The sequence below is a fragment of the Dermacentor andersoni genome, chromosome 2 (genome assembly GCF_023375885.2).
Source record: "Dermacentor andersoni chromosome 2, qqDerAnde1_hic_scaffold, whole genome shotgun sequence".
Lineage (NCBI taxonomy): Eukaryota > Metazoa > Arthropoda > Arachnida > Ixodida > Ixodidae > Dermacentor > Dermacentor andersoni.
In genome coordinates, this window is record NC_092815.1 from 35,457,832 (window position 1) to 35,473,502 (window position 15,671).

Consider the following 15,671-nt stretch of genomic DNA (forward strand, 5'->3'; position numbering starts at 1 on the left):
ACGAGGGGGAGGAAAAAACGTGTTTAAAGAGACAAAAAGAGACACATATAAGAAACGTATTCGTTCCTTATACATATAATCTTGTTCTGAGGCATTGTTCACCGGTTACTTCTCGCACGACAATTTCCAGAACAAAACACCGTGGCAGCATTGAGCCTGAACCTTAAAGAAATTCCACTCATGTGTCCCATCAGTTTATTATGCCATGAAAACACACGCGCTTTCAAGTTCATTTAACGTATAATACATCTCTTTTAACGTTTTCAACTAAACGTAATGTGTTACATGCTTTAAATTTAACTATGTAAGTTTTTCGCCTAAATTTCGAAAAATAAACTGCGATAGATGCATAGAAGAAGTGTTTAAAATCTCCTGGTTTCTGCTCTGACACACTACGACGGCTCGCATTTGTGTTTTCTGCCAGTGGGCTATTCTTGTGGGCCAAACCGGAAGATTTCCAAAGCATCTGTTTATAAACAGCGAAATGCCCTATGAGAAATACAAGGTGGCTATGAAATTGTTAGGTTTTATCCAACGTTATTTGCAGACATACGTTGAGGAAATTCACTCTATCAGAATTTTACTAAGGCTTATACTCCTGTCACATTGACTCGATAAGTGCCTTAATACTCCTCAGAAGCCCTAAAGACAAATTTACTTCACCCGACACACGCAGCATTCTTATGCATGACATTTGGTCGTGCGTTGTGATTCTACAAATAAAAGCAAAATAAAAAAGAGGGACACCAAGGCTGAAGCAATGAACGGAAATCCCACTGCCTGCCATCTGCAACGATATTATTTTAAAAGAGCCGTCTATAAATAAAGTATCGTGGCAGTATCCGCCCACAATGTTTACACATATCTAAATTGTGAATGAATGAATGAATGAATGAATGAATGAATGAATGAATGAACGAAAATATAAATAAATAATAAATAATCGACTCTTGAAGCGCGTACATTTCTATATGACTGCACATCTTAGTGGCACAAGTACAGGATTTTAAAACAGTTGGTTCGTGATGCTCGTGAAATCATTGACGTGTTACCCCTTTCACGCTCACAAAAAAGAAATGAAAGAAAAAACATCAAGAAACAAAGAAATTGTTCTTCAAGAAGCCAAATAGCTCGAATGTAAGTGATGTTCGAAATTGTTTCCTGTTACATCACTCTCCATGGCATCGACAAGGGGAAGAAATTGGAAACGACATTACGAGCATATCTTGAACACTACTGGCACGTTCGACCATGAAGGAAAAAACGTGCAAACAGAGTATCAACAGGGAAACAATTATGGTATTTCACCCTGACCCCCTTAAAGACAAGCAAGGAGAGAGTTCCCAGTGAAGAACACTGTCATGCTGGGCTCGCTTTGAACCACCTGGTTTTCGCCGCTCTCTCTGGGAAGCACCAGTTCGTGCTTACCCCTTTGCATTCGTCCTCGCTCACCCCATTTTCACTCCCCCATTTTGCCGTGTTTTATTTTTTTTTCTCCTCTTTTCTCTCGCCCGTGCCCGCGCTCTCTCATAACTACGAGTAGCATCGGCGGCACCGTATCTGCTTGGTTCCCGCACACGTGATCGGATCTCGCTGCCTTCTTCTTAGCGCGGCGCACCGCTAACTCCGCCTGAGTGGTCCGGGCCGACCGCCAGAACCCGCGCCGTACTGCGTCCGCCGCGATGATGATGATGATGATGGTTATGAGTGCTTCGGAAAGAGGCTCCACGTCGGCCGCAGCGGCGGCGCCATTTACAGAGTGGGCTTGATTCCATTAGGGGGCTCGCCGCCAGGTCTCGGTCCCTTGAGACAAGTGCCCTCCTCCTCCGCCGCCCCCTGCTATACAGCCTCCGCCTTCTCCCCCTTTACCGCAGCGTTCCCTCGGCCACGCCTGCCTCGTCCACTGCCGACACGCCATCGCAGCCAGGCAAAGCCAAGCCTGGCCGGCACTCGCCCCCTCTCCCTCTTTACGGCTCAGCCCGCTCTGGTATGGAGAAAAAAAGACAGGGGAAATAGTGAAAGAAAGAAGTGCCTGCCCGATGCTACCGTGCCATCGGCACAGGCTAGGCTGCAGCACGCGTACGCGTCTGCCACTGAAGAGATTATATGCGCGTACGCGGACCACGTTGAATAAAAAACGATCAAAACGGAGAGAAACGGAAGAATGCCGAGAAGGGAAAAAATGGCTCCCCTCTTTTACACGCTCTCAAAGAGAAGCGAGGGTCTGCCCTGGAATACATGTAGAAGACGTGAATCGACGGCTACCCAGAATAACGCGCCTTCGAAGAACGTCAGGGTGGAGAACGAAGACTAGAAACAGAGGGATGTGTATAGGTCCATAAAAAATAATGAGCTGAAACAGAGCTAGAAAGGGCGTGACGCAGGCACTGAATTTAGAAGGCCTGTACGAAAATAGCAGACCGAGCGAGGCTGCCGGAACGCCCCGGCCGTTGTTTGGGAAGGGTGGTGTACTACGAAGAAATAAATAAAAATGGAAGTGAGGGTGAGAAAAAATAAATAAAAGGAGACAACTGAGGAGGCTCTTCGCATGCATACGAAGGCGGGTTATCCGGAACCTTGGCCAAGCGCCTCTTCGAGAAGTAGCGAGGGTGAATCCTAAATAATATTTAAAAATTGGCGATTGTAGTTGTATCCTAGGACAAGCTCTAGAGACCACAGAAAGCAATGCCTGCACCACAAAAATTGCTATAAAGCAAATTCGATTGTAGACGATGAAGTGTGCAGTGCACAGACACTGCTCTTGGAACGACCACGTTAACAATCATATTCACAGAAATTGTGAATATGAGAGCATAGCTTATAGCAACAAGGAGTTACAGAATACTACAAAGCGATACGGTCCTGGTACATTGAATGGAGGGTAAAGCTAAAGAGGTTAAGAAAGGAAGTAAATGCAAGCTTCTTGCGCACCACATTTTCTCTCTGCTGCTCATTTAAGTGTTTTTGTTTGCATTTAGTTTCCACAAGATATTTTCCGAGCCGAAAAATATCCGCCAGCTGCGCCCCGATGCACGTTTTATAACCGTATCTCGCTGGTCAATAAAAAGGTGGGAGTGAGTATGCAATTTCTTCAGCAACTTCTAAGAAATGCGCTTAGCGCAGTAATTTTCATCGTTTCCACGTAACTGGTGCCTCCCTGTTATCGCGCCAAACGAACGCCGTGTGTCGTGTTGTCTCTTCCTTTTTTCTATCCCTGATAATAGGCTGTGCCCTACGGTGACGAAACTAGCCCAGATGAAACCGTCGTTGAAATAACTCATGACTTGTCTGACAGATTTTGCCATACTCGATGCTAATATCAAGGTATCAGTTAAACACACATCGTGTAAGCTGACACCAATTATTTGGTCGTAAGTGCGGTTTTCCTCAAGTTTTACGAGACGAACACGAACGACGAACCACTCGGCAAATAAGTTGCATTTGCACAGCGCGGTTGGCAGTAAAGTAGCCGGCGAAACGGCCGGTGAGCCCCCGCTCTCTCCCCTTTCCCTTGAAAACAAATAGAAAGAAACAAAAACAAAAGAAAGATTACAAGCCTGCCCGGGCAATTAAGCCCTTCTCGCTCCCAATTAGCTGCCAAACCTAGCGCGACTTTTATTAACAACCGCAGGGGTTTCTCCTTATACGACCCAGAGGAGCGGTGGGTGCGCGCGTATTGCTCGTTCTCAGGGCCAAAACACCCCATGGTCGTACGCGGCGCGTATACGACCAAAGCCGCGTCCGAGAGAGCGGCATCCCGAGGGTGTGTATTGAGAGGGAAGGTAAAAAAAGCACGCCAATGGGAAGACCAGAACGACAGCGGCGCGGCGTGGAAGCGCCATGCAAGATCGCGGGAAGGGAGAGAACGTAAGGCTGCCGAGTGCGCGCGCAATCTCAGGCCTGCTCGCCGGTCCGCAGTTGCAACTTCCTAAATGGGACCCCGCGGTGAAGCTCCTTCGTTTCCGAACCGCGAGCCAAGCTCCTCGGTCTCCGGTCTGTCTGGTCGGCCCGAGGCGGTGATGGCGCAGTAGGCGAAAAGCCGCTGACTTTCCCCTCGCTCTTGCCTTGCTTTGTTGCCCTGCTGACGACGCCCTCTATATATTGTTCCCTTTCTCCCCATTCCCTTCAGCCTGTACGCCGGGATTCCGCACAGATAGCTTACCTCTCACCCTCATCTGGCGCATCCTTTTACCCTCCGGTGGAATTCCCGGCGCCCGCGAGCCATCCGGAGCCGCTCCCTGCCCTCGGACCGTAAAAGGTCTGACCCCTGTCCGGTGGCAGACGATCCCCCACCCCTAATTAAGGCCGGAGAACGACGATACTTCTCGTGCTCTCAATCCGGTTAATTACCGAACTGATTTTGAAACGACTTTTTCGGCGCGGCGTCTCCTGCTCCTGCTGATGGGGGTGATGCTGCTGGTTGCTGGTGCTGCATTGTGTTGCCGCCGTTGCGGCGATTCGCTTCGCCCATTTTCTCCGTTGCTTTTTCTTATCTTTATTATACGCGCTCGTTGGCCGAGAAGGAAGCAACCCCGTGTGAGCTGTTTGTGAGCCCTTATTTACTGTTGTGGGCTCCCGATCCAAACCAGCCTACGTGGAAGGGACCGGGAGCTTTTATAACTTGTTTGCCTTTATTTCGTGCCACTTGCTTAGTTGACGAGGAAAACGGGATAAAAACAGGTTCTCTCGATAAAAGAAGCGCAGTGCTTGTTTATGTGAGATTCATGTTTGTCTTATTTAATCCCTTTGTTCTGAGCAGTGTCCTTGTCAAAAGCTCGTCAACTAAGCATCGCATCCCCTGAAATCCCTGAGCCTCGGTTACATGCAACCACGCAGATATCGTACATACGCTGTTACACAACACGACACGCGACGGTGCAACCATGCACTTTCGATAACATAATGTGTCATTTCATTGATACTAGTCTTGCAGTAGATATATCATTCGTAATGGCTGAAAGGTGACGTTTTATCCATCTCTCGTTTCACAAAACTCGCTGTTGGATACTCAGAAGATATTTCTAATCTGGAAACCGCGAAAAGTACTCAACGGCTCTTGAACTGAATGAAACAGTTTAACGATACAGTCAAACAGTCTCGCCGCAAAACAGGATGAAAAAGTGGTGATATAATTGGTCTAAGAGCACTCTTATGACAAGGCACACAACTAGACATTCCGCTAAATGTTTATCATGTCAACAGATATTCGACATCTTTCGGAAGTCTTTTTCTTTGTTTGCTCAACAGTATTAGACGCAAGAGTGCATTAGTCTGATGGTCGGAAAGACTGGCTCCCCTCTTTGCCCAAGATCGTAAGTGTACGGTCCATTACGCGCATGCCACGAAGGCATGACGGAGTGCACGCCCCCGACAGCCAACAGCTGTCTGCGGCGATGCACATACGGGAACCCTATTCTAGTGGTAATTACCTTTTGCAAGATTTGATCTCATCGAAAATTGAAGCTGGCTGAAAGCCTCTAGTATTATGACTCCATTAGCTGCATCCACACGGCGGTGTATGAAGTATGCATACCAAGTAAAGATAACAAGCGCACGTGTACATTTGCAGTGGCCTTAGCAGGGAGCATTGCTATTATTCTTTTTTCTCGTATCTTATTATTCATTGACTTCGCGACCACCATATCAGAGGTTCAGGCGGTTCAGCAACAAGCTTTTTTTCGCTCTTTCATGTGTGTGCTTGTATCAACGAACGCAATTTCTGGATCGTCTGTGGTCGACTCGACTGTACTTGATGTTAGCGCAGAATAAGCCGCGGTGTGAATGATTGCTTATGAGCCATACTTCCTTACGTTACGCAAGGAGGTATGGCTGTCTCTGTGTGTCTGTTTATACATCCTCGTTCAGTCGCGCTTACGCATTCTATCGTGGAGGTATGGCGCCATCTGCAGCAAAGTTTAGTAGAGGTAAAGTGCTTATTCGTGGTCTTGCAGTGGGGCAGAGCGTACAGGTACGGGGCTAAAAAAATATACCATTGATTAATATTTGAATTATCAAATCGCTAGCCATCGCTATTTACCGCATAAGACTGTCTATTTCATACAAATAATCGGTTAGGTACAGATAGGCCAGTCGAAATTTTCACTCGCAGTAAGTTCCGGCGGCTCACATCATTGGACGGAACGCAGCTTCTGTTGCCCAGGTAAGTGCACAAGCTTATCGTCACCAAGCATACAAGCTGGCCGACCAGCAATTCTAAAAGTTACACAAGGAAAGCGAATTAAACAAACTTAGTGCTGTTGCCAAGAGGCTAAGAAAAAAAAAGTTTGTATGTCGTTCCACTCTATTAATCCTTGCAAACGTGTAATCTCGACAGCCCCTTCTGCAATACGGCAGCACGTGCAATACGGCAGCAAGAAAAACGGGACACTAATGCACTTGTTACGTGCGGCGAATTTCGATTATTTATCATCGAACGTTTACAGGTTAGTTGAAGCACGGAAGGTGAGTCAGTTCAGGGTGCTCGGCTTAGTTAAGCTAAGTAGGGTTACAGACGCATTTTCAAACACAGCGCCGTCGGTGACGCTCTGATTACAGTTGCTCGTATACGAATACGAGTCCCCCTGACCTTATCCGTTGTTGCAGCTTTATTCAAATGCATTATCCGTGCTCCGCGCTGAATAAAGAGACAAGCAGACGGCTCCTTTGTCTTGGCGACTTTACATCGTTGAGACCTTCATCCTTCTCAATACATTTGTCTTTCCTGTGCTGTAATCTTGAAGGCTGAGTTAGCCGAGTGCACAACGTATAGGTACGTCCACAGAACGGACAAGCTCTCTGCTTCCCGTCACAAGATAAGAGGCTGTCACCTCTTGTCGAAATCAGGTCGGTGTGAGGAAATGGGCGTCCCATGAATCTCGTTACATTTAATTGAACTTCGTTTTTCTTTTGCTAATCTCCCCACTCGTCCGTGACATTTGCGGCTCCTATATTCCGCTTCTTTTTCTCAGGAAGAGGTGGTACGAGAATAAATCTATTCGGCTCCTGCTGCTTCATTCTCTGTTGATACTGCATAACTATAGCACCCATTTCATCCTTTTGTCATAGTTCTTTTTAGTGCGGGAAGGTGCAGAATAAATAGCGGTTGTTATCTGTATGGACGAAAGGATAAAAGGAAACGTGACAGGTAAGGAAGCAAATGAACTGGTAGAAGAAACATGACAGCGAATATTTTACCATGAATTCAAATCTAGCTTCTTTCGAAGCAACGTAAAGGCTAAAAGATTTCTTGACACAAAGCCCATGTCAAAATATGGAAGCACGCATGTCCCCAAAACTGTGTAGGCTTTAATTGGAGCAAAGAAAGAAAGGGAATTCGGCAATACACGTCAAAAGAAAAGCTACTCAAAAGTCATGCAACAGTGGGTGCAATAGTTTCGGTAGTTGTCTCAGAGCAATTACTAGATACCTTCTCATATCTCGAAACCATGCTTTTGCTTTTTGTTGACGACGTTAATTTTTACTTCACAGTGGACACGATTTATGGATTTGAGGCAGGCCATTGAAGAATCGAATATGTTTGTTTTCGTGTCTCCTGTTCAAAGCAACTCACTCACTCTCCGAAGCCTCTACCAAAGCAATTAAGACCGCACACACTAGTTTCTCCAATCATAGGCCGCGGTTGACTTAAAAGACCTTTAAATCCACGTGCAGTCTTAAACAATCGTCGCATATAGATGCTCACTAAAGTGAGACGTGGTTTACCTGCGGCAGTAGCTTAATGGCTATGGCGTTGCACTGCTTAGCCCAGGGTTGTGGGTTCAATACCGGCCCTGGCAGGTGCATTTTGATGGGGGCGAAATGCAAAACACGCTCGTGTACCTGGGTGCAAGTTGTAGAACACCAGGTGGTCAAAATTAATTCGTAGTCTCCCACTAAGGCATGCCTTATGATCGGATCGTCGTTTTGGCACGTAAAAAAAGGGAACTTAACTAATTTTAGTTTAATGAACAAACACACCACCGTTCGCTTACTTTATTTTTGAAACGAGTCAAACTATTCGCAGACTTCCTAGTTTGCACCCTCCATGGTGTCTTGGCGGCTATGGTGTTGCGCTGCTAAGCACGAGGTCGCGGGATCAAATCCCGGCTGCGGCGGCTGCATTTCGTAGGAGGCGAAATGCAGAAACGCCCGTGTCCCGCGCATTGGGGGCACATTACAGATGTCCTGGTGGGCAAAATTAATCCGGAGTCCCCCAGTATGGCATGCCTCATAATCGAATCATGGTTTTGGCCCGTAAAACCCCATAATTAATTTATTTATTCATTCATTCCCTAGTTCGCGCACTTGTAAAAGTACTTTGCATACAGCATTTACTTCACTCGACTACACCATCTAAAGTACTGCACAGAAAATTAAACGAAATTTGTTGAATGAACAAGAATGCAAGATGTACGCATTTCTCAAGGTTACAGCAATAATGATGTATCCACGTATTAGTTTCCTGTTTTTATAACCAGACCAAAATTTTTACGATCATCGCGACTGTCCCGCAAGTATAAAACCAATAATCTGGCATCCTGGAAAAGTGGGTTCTCTTGCTCAAGGTCAGACAAGAACCTAGTTTAATTACTTCCGAAGGCGTGCGAACAAACGCGCACGAAGTCCCACTTGTACAACAGCTATACCTCCACAGCGACAAAAGACGCATGCATGCATGCACACACGCACGCACGCACGCACGCACGCACGCGCACACGCACACGCACACGCACACGCGCACGCGCACACACACACACACACACACACACACACACACACACACACACACACACACACACACACACACACACACACACACACACACACACACACACACACACACGCACGCACGCACGCACGCTCACTCACTCACTCACTCATTCACTCACTCACTCACTCACTCACTCACTCACTCACTCACTCACTCACTCACTCACTCACTCACTCACTCGCACAGTATTCACACAGAAGAAAATGCTCAGCAGTACGAACCAACTTTTCAATAAACAGCCCGCGCAATCATGCTAACGGGACCGTAACACTCGACCTAGACAGGAAAAAGTATGGCTGCATTGATTAAAACTACCAGCGTCGATATATCGGACGAAAAACCTTTTAGCTCCATCTTATGTCTTTTAAGTATTCTTTCCTTATCGCTACTTCAAGCGAAGGGTGCCATTAAGGAGGATTCATGGAGGAAATAAATGGGAGCGCGGCAGTGAGTGAAAGGACGGAAACAAAAAGAAACGAGAAGCGGAAGGTGTAGAGGATCCGCAAAGAACATTCATTATGCGTGTGATGGAACCTTTAGAAAAGTAAACGTTACGTCGAAGCGATTTACGGTTTAGTTATTAAAGGCAATATCTAAAAGAATAAAATATATTTGACGTCTTTCTTTATTTTTTTAAGAAAGAATACTTGAAACGTCCTTTCTTTAAGCTAATTTGATTCGATCCAACGCCTGTCGGGCATATCGGTGCTGTCCGCTTAAAGCCTTTGGTCGTATAAACGTCGAATCTCGTCTTCCCCACTTCGCACCGATGTTTCTCTTCCCATGAGTGACGCTCTCATTACTTAACCGTAGGAAATAGCTCAAGTTGAGCTACTAATGTCAATATTTCACCAGATAGAAAACTGCATGAGGCAAGTTCGCAGCATTTGAGGGTTAAAGTCAATCGAAGCAAGAACATGAGGGCACAACAATAATATTTGCATACATACACTAAACGATCAGTACGGACGTAGGGAAGTTTCCATATAGATTCTTACTCACATGCGTCTGTTTTTCTTGTAAATAGATTAAACAATGTAAGGGGAAAACAATTATCGATATTTTAATTAGTCAATAAAGAATTGTTCTTTGGTACAAGATGGCGAAATGAGATACGTGAAACACAAAATGACTTACGAGAAGATTTACATTCTTGAGTCAAGCAATGCTACAAACTATGCGGCAAAAAAAAAAAAAGAAAGAAAGGGGGGATAACCTCTTTTTTTCTGTCGTGCAGTTTGCCACCCTAATAATCTCAAGGATTGTGTTCTAACTCGACTAGGAAAATATCCCTCTAGAGATTTACGTGCTACCTTTCATCCTCCTTACACACATAGGTAAAAAATACTGGATCAAAATATAGCATGTAGATCACAAAGGGGCAGGACATTCGCGCCCATTTTATAAACTGGGACTCTTTTGGTCTCCTTGCTGAGGCCAATAGCTTGGGTTCCTGAAAAAAAATCGAAGTTTCGCCCGAAAGGCGAAGCACTGATTGCGATAGCAAATTAGTGGATAGCTGTACGAAGTAAGGATAGTAGTTTTAGCAGCCGTATAAACTTGTAAATATTCGCTTACTAAATAAACTAACAATGATAGAATGTGTAAGCGTGACTGAACGAGGATGTAGGAAAAAACAGACATACAGAGACAGCGCTGTCTTTCTGTGTCTGCCTCTTTCTACGTCCTTGTTCAGTCACGCTTATTATTAATTTTGGGGGTACTCCTGATCCTCGCACCCTACTAACATACGCCCAGGCTGCTACCGCGCCTCCGACCTGCGTCCGTTCAACGTTGTCTCTACCCACATACGCGCAGGCTGGTGTCGCTCCTCCGACCAATGTCCCCTCAATACCACTTGAGCCTTTATCGCCCCATCTGACCGCACTATCTGCCAGCGTATCGAGCGGCCCCTACTTCCAGCCTTGGCGACAATCTCGTCCTATATGCTATTACTGTGGTCATTGCGGCCACATCTTACGTTTTTGCCGCAAGCGCCAACAAGATGAGCGTCGCGGGTACGACATGAGTGAAGGCGATGCGTATTCTGCTTGGGTACGTTCTCAAAACCGGCGTTACACTTCCCCTCCGCGCCGTTCCACATCTCCGCCCTGAACAACCGAGATACCGAATAGTTACCGCAACACCAGACGCCGCTCACCTTCGCCCTTCCGCCGGTCCTCATCCCCACTCCGGCCTGTCACGTTCACCTCTGACCGTCTCCCGGAAAACTAAGTAACGCAGCTTTCGGAGGAAAAACTGCATTTACCGACAAGACTACAATTCCTCCAGCGCGACATTGTAATATGATGCCTGTGTTCGTTGAGGGTGTGCAAGTTGAAGCTTTGGTGGACACTGATGCCACTTTATCTGTTATGCATGCTGATTTGTGTAGGCGTCTCATGAAAGTTACAATGCCTTACGATGGACCACTGCTGGTTGCAGCTCAAGGCGACTCTATCCGCCTTTGCGCGTTTTGTACTGTGCGTGTAATGATCGACGGCATTATCCACCATATACACTTTGCTGTGCTGTCGCCATGCTCCCACCAGCTCATTTTAGGATGGGATTTCCTTGCCTTTTCTTATGCTGCTATATGGGCAACGTGTCGTGCATATGGCCGACGCCGATTATTAGCTTGGCGATGAAAAGTACAAGCCACTTCGTCTGCTCGCTGCAGAAGATACCGAGCCACCTCTAGGCTGTCAGAAAATTGTGGCCATCACGTCCGACGTCATCGACCATGGAGATGCGTTAGTATTACCTTCTGCGCGTTGTTTCACAAAAGGGATAGCCATTGTATCAGGCCTTGTTAGATTTGACAATGGATCTGCGCTTCTCGCCGCAAGGAACACAACACCCGAGAAAATTCTCCTTCCTAAAGGCGCCACTTTGGCTTTGGCTTGCGTTGTTGACTCCGAGACTCTTTATGTCGTTCCCCTGAAGGCGGCTCCCCCTGAAATCACTTAAGCTAGACATTCTCCCTCTACCTCCGCTCTTGCGGCCGTAATCAGCCCCGACTTGACGCCTTCGCAGATGCAACAGTTACTTGGTTTGTTGAAGAGGCATGAAACTTCATTCGACGCCCATTCTTCGACATTGGGTCAGACTTGCCCCACAACCCATCGCATTCAGACAGACGGCAGATCCATCGTACGTCGCCGGCCGTATCGGGTGTCTCTAGCCGAGCGCAAGATTATTGAGGAAAATGTCGCCGACATGCTGCAACGTGAGATAATCCGCCCCTCCGCTAGCCCTTGGTCGTCTCCCATCGTTTTGGTTCGAAATAAAGATGGCTCCGTACGATTTTGTGTCGACTGCCGAGCACTCAACAAAGTTACGCGCAAGGATGTATACCCTATGCCTCGCATTGACGATACCCTCAATTCTCTGCAAGGTGCCGAGTATAGCCTGGATCTGCGTACAGCCTGTATCTGCGTTCAGGTTACCGGCAAATTCCTATGCACGAAGACGACAAAGAAAAGAGTGCGTTTGCAACCCCAGATGGCTTTTACGAGTTAAACGTCATGCCCTTCGGCCTCTGCAATGCTCCCGCAACTTTTGAGCGCATGATTGACACTGTTCTGCGCGGCCTGAATTGGAAAACATGCTGGTCCGATCTGGACGATATCGTTATTTTCTCATCGACATTTGCACAGCACCTGCAACGTTTGGACGAGGTTCTCACATGCCGCGCTAACGCTGGTCTTCAGCTCAACACCAAAAAGTGCCGTTTTGCAAGCAAGACGATCAAGGTGTTAGGTCACATTGTGAGCAAGGATGGTATTCGACCTGATCCTGGCAAAATTTCGGCGGTGCTTTGCTTTCCTCGACCAGAAAAGACCAAAGAACTACGCAGTTTCCTTGGCATCGCTTCCTATTTTCGCCGATTTATACGCGACTTCGCCTCTATAGCTGCTCCTTTAAACAACCTACTTCGTTCTGGTGCTCCCTTCGTGTGGTCACCGGAATGTGAATCTGCCTTTGACCAGCTGAAGGGCGCCCTCCCATCTGAACCTATCCTGTATCATTTTGATGCGACTGCACCCACAATCTTGCACACGGACGGTAGCGGCTACGGAATTGGTGCTGTTCTTCTCCAGCGAGACACCTCTTTGAGTGAGAGAGTCGTTGCATATGCAAGCCGCGTATTCATACCTGCCGACAAGGACTATACCATCACCGAGCAGGAACGCCTAGCTCTCGTTTGGTCCGTCTAGAAGTATCGCCCTTATCTCCACGGCCGCCATTTTCCCATCGTTACAGACCATCACACCTTATGTTGGCTCTCCACACTCAAGAACTTGTCAGGACGTCTTGGTCGCTGGATTCTTCATCGGCAAGAATATGACTTTGAGGTCATCTACAAGTCTGGTAAAAAGCACCAAGACGAAGACGCTCTTTCTCACTGCCCGCTTCCTACAGCCGCACTCATCAATGACTCTGCAACCACCTCCAAGGACGCAATCCCTGACATCTCTTCGGCGATTTTGTCCTTCGCCACTCTTGATCATCTCACTTCGGACGACCATGAATCATTTACGTCTCAACAACTCGCCGATTCGTACAGTCGACGTATTATAGACCACCTTCGTGGAGCTTCGTGCCCTCCTAACGCCAAGTTTCGTCGACAGCTGACACAATGCAAGCTACAAAACTCCGTGCTGTACCGCCATATCCATCATCCTGACGGACAGCGCTGGGTGCCCGTACTGCCTCGCTGCCTTCGTGCTCGTGTCCTTCAGGCCTCTCATGACGATTTGCCTGCTGGCCACCTTGGCATCCAGAAAACTTACGACAGCATAACAAGTCGCTTCCACCAGTGGGGCGAGATACGTCTGTTCCTGCGCCATTTGTCAGCGCGTCGAAAGCGGCCAACATCAACTCCTGCCGGGCAGCTACTGCCGGTCTCGTGTCCTTAATTCGGAACCGTTCGAGGTTGTTGGCATTGATCTCTATGAGCCACTTCCCATGACTCCAGCCGGTAGTCGATGGATAGTAACAGCCGTCGACCACCTCACGCGCTATGCCGAAACAGCTTGTGTCAGTTCTGCATCTGCTTCCGAAGTTACTACCTTCATTCTTCAAGTCATATTCCTGCGTCACGGTGCCCCTCGTGTACTTCTGAGCGACCACGGAAAGACATTTCTTTCAGAACTGGTAGGCGAAGTACTCAGAGCCTCTGGTACAACTCACAATACTTCTTCGGGTTACCATCCTCAGACCAACGGCCTGACTGAGCAGTTGCATCGTACGCTCTCTGACATGATAGCCGCCTATATTTAACCAGATCACAGAAACTGGGACGCAATTTCGTCATTCGTCACTTTCGCGTGTAACACTGCCGTTCAACGCAGAACCGGTTACTCGCCATTCTACCTTGTTTATGGCCGTTCGCCCAGTTCCTTTCTCGACGTTTCTTTCTTTTCTGCCCCTGTCAGTCCATCTCCATCTTCCTGCGAAGAATATGTTTCCCGCCTTGACTATTGTCGCCAGCGTGCCCGCTTCAACACCGAAGGCAGACAACAGGACCGCAAGAATCATTATGACGCATCTCATCGCATAGTTTTCTACCAGCCCGGCGATGAAGTGCTGCTATGGACTGTTGGTTTGTGTGAGAAGTTCCAGTCCCGCTTTACTGGCCTATACACGGTCCTGGAAATTACTTCTGCCGTTGCCAGTACTTCTGCCGTACCACCGTTGCCGCTCTATCGGAGTGCTCCAGGTTTCCCCTATGATGCCCTTCACGGGGCGTTCCGCGTACCTTTAGGCCGCGGCCAGAATGGCCGCTCTCACGCAGGGGAAATTAGTGTGGGCATTTATTGTGCCCTTCTTCATCATCTGCATATTATCATCATCATGTGTATGCCCTTCTTCATCGTGCGGGTAGTCGCATCATCATACTGGACAGTGCCGAGGGTCCTTCGTCGCGTCTCTCAGGCTCAATAAAGTTCGGCCCTTACTGTGACGTCACAACTTATTTATACACACTGTCAATACCAATGGAGATTATAACAGGTGGGCAAAAAAAGAGACAAGGATTTTAGTACAAGGCAAAAAAAGAAACATTTACAGCTGAATGTCGCGCCATTGACGTCTGTAAGGCATGCAACAAAACGTACAAAACTAAATTGCACAGACAAAATGGCACTTGGCTTATGAGGACAAAGGCAAAAACATGACACTGTTTCAAAATTGCGAGGCTAGCAAATCGTTTTCAATTGGTTTAGATAAACGAGCTAAGGAGGGGGTCAGGTTATTCCATGCTCTGATCGCCATGGGAAGAAAACGAGAATTTGAGGGCATCTGTATGGAATTTGTAAGACGCAAGGGTATAGCAATATTCTTGTAGGGATAGTTCTTGCTGTGGATTGCTTAATATAACGGGACATGTCTATATTTAGGTGGTTGTGTAATAGTTAGTACATTACCTTTAAGCGCGCCAATTTCAACTTGTTTTCTTATGGTTAGTAATACAGCCTTCTTAAGCAGTACTGTACGCGAATCTGTTCGGTTAAATTTGTTAAAAATGACCCTAAGCGCTATTTCTTTGAACTCCTTGGAGCTTGTTGGTTAGTTTTTTGTGTACGGGAACCAATCAGTGTTTGCGTATTCCAGGATGGGTCTGATAAGCGTATTACAGGCCAGTAACTTTGTGTCTGGTGGTGCTAGCTGTAATCGTCTCTTTAGTAAAATCAGTCTTTTTAGTGCAGATTATGTGATGTATTGAATATGAGAATCCAATCGTAGATCTTATGACAAATATGACACCTAAGTATTTGTGCTCCTTAACTTTAGACAGGTTAGTTGAATTATTGGTATAATTAAAGCTGAACGAATGTTTTTTTCCAGTTATGGATAACAGAGCGGACTTTATTTCGTTAATGTGCATTTGCCATTC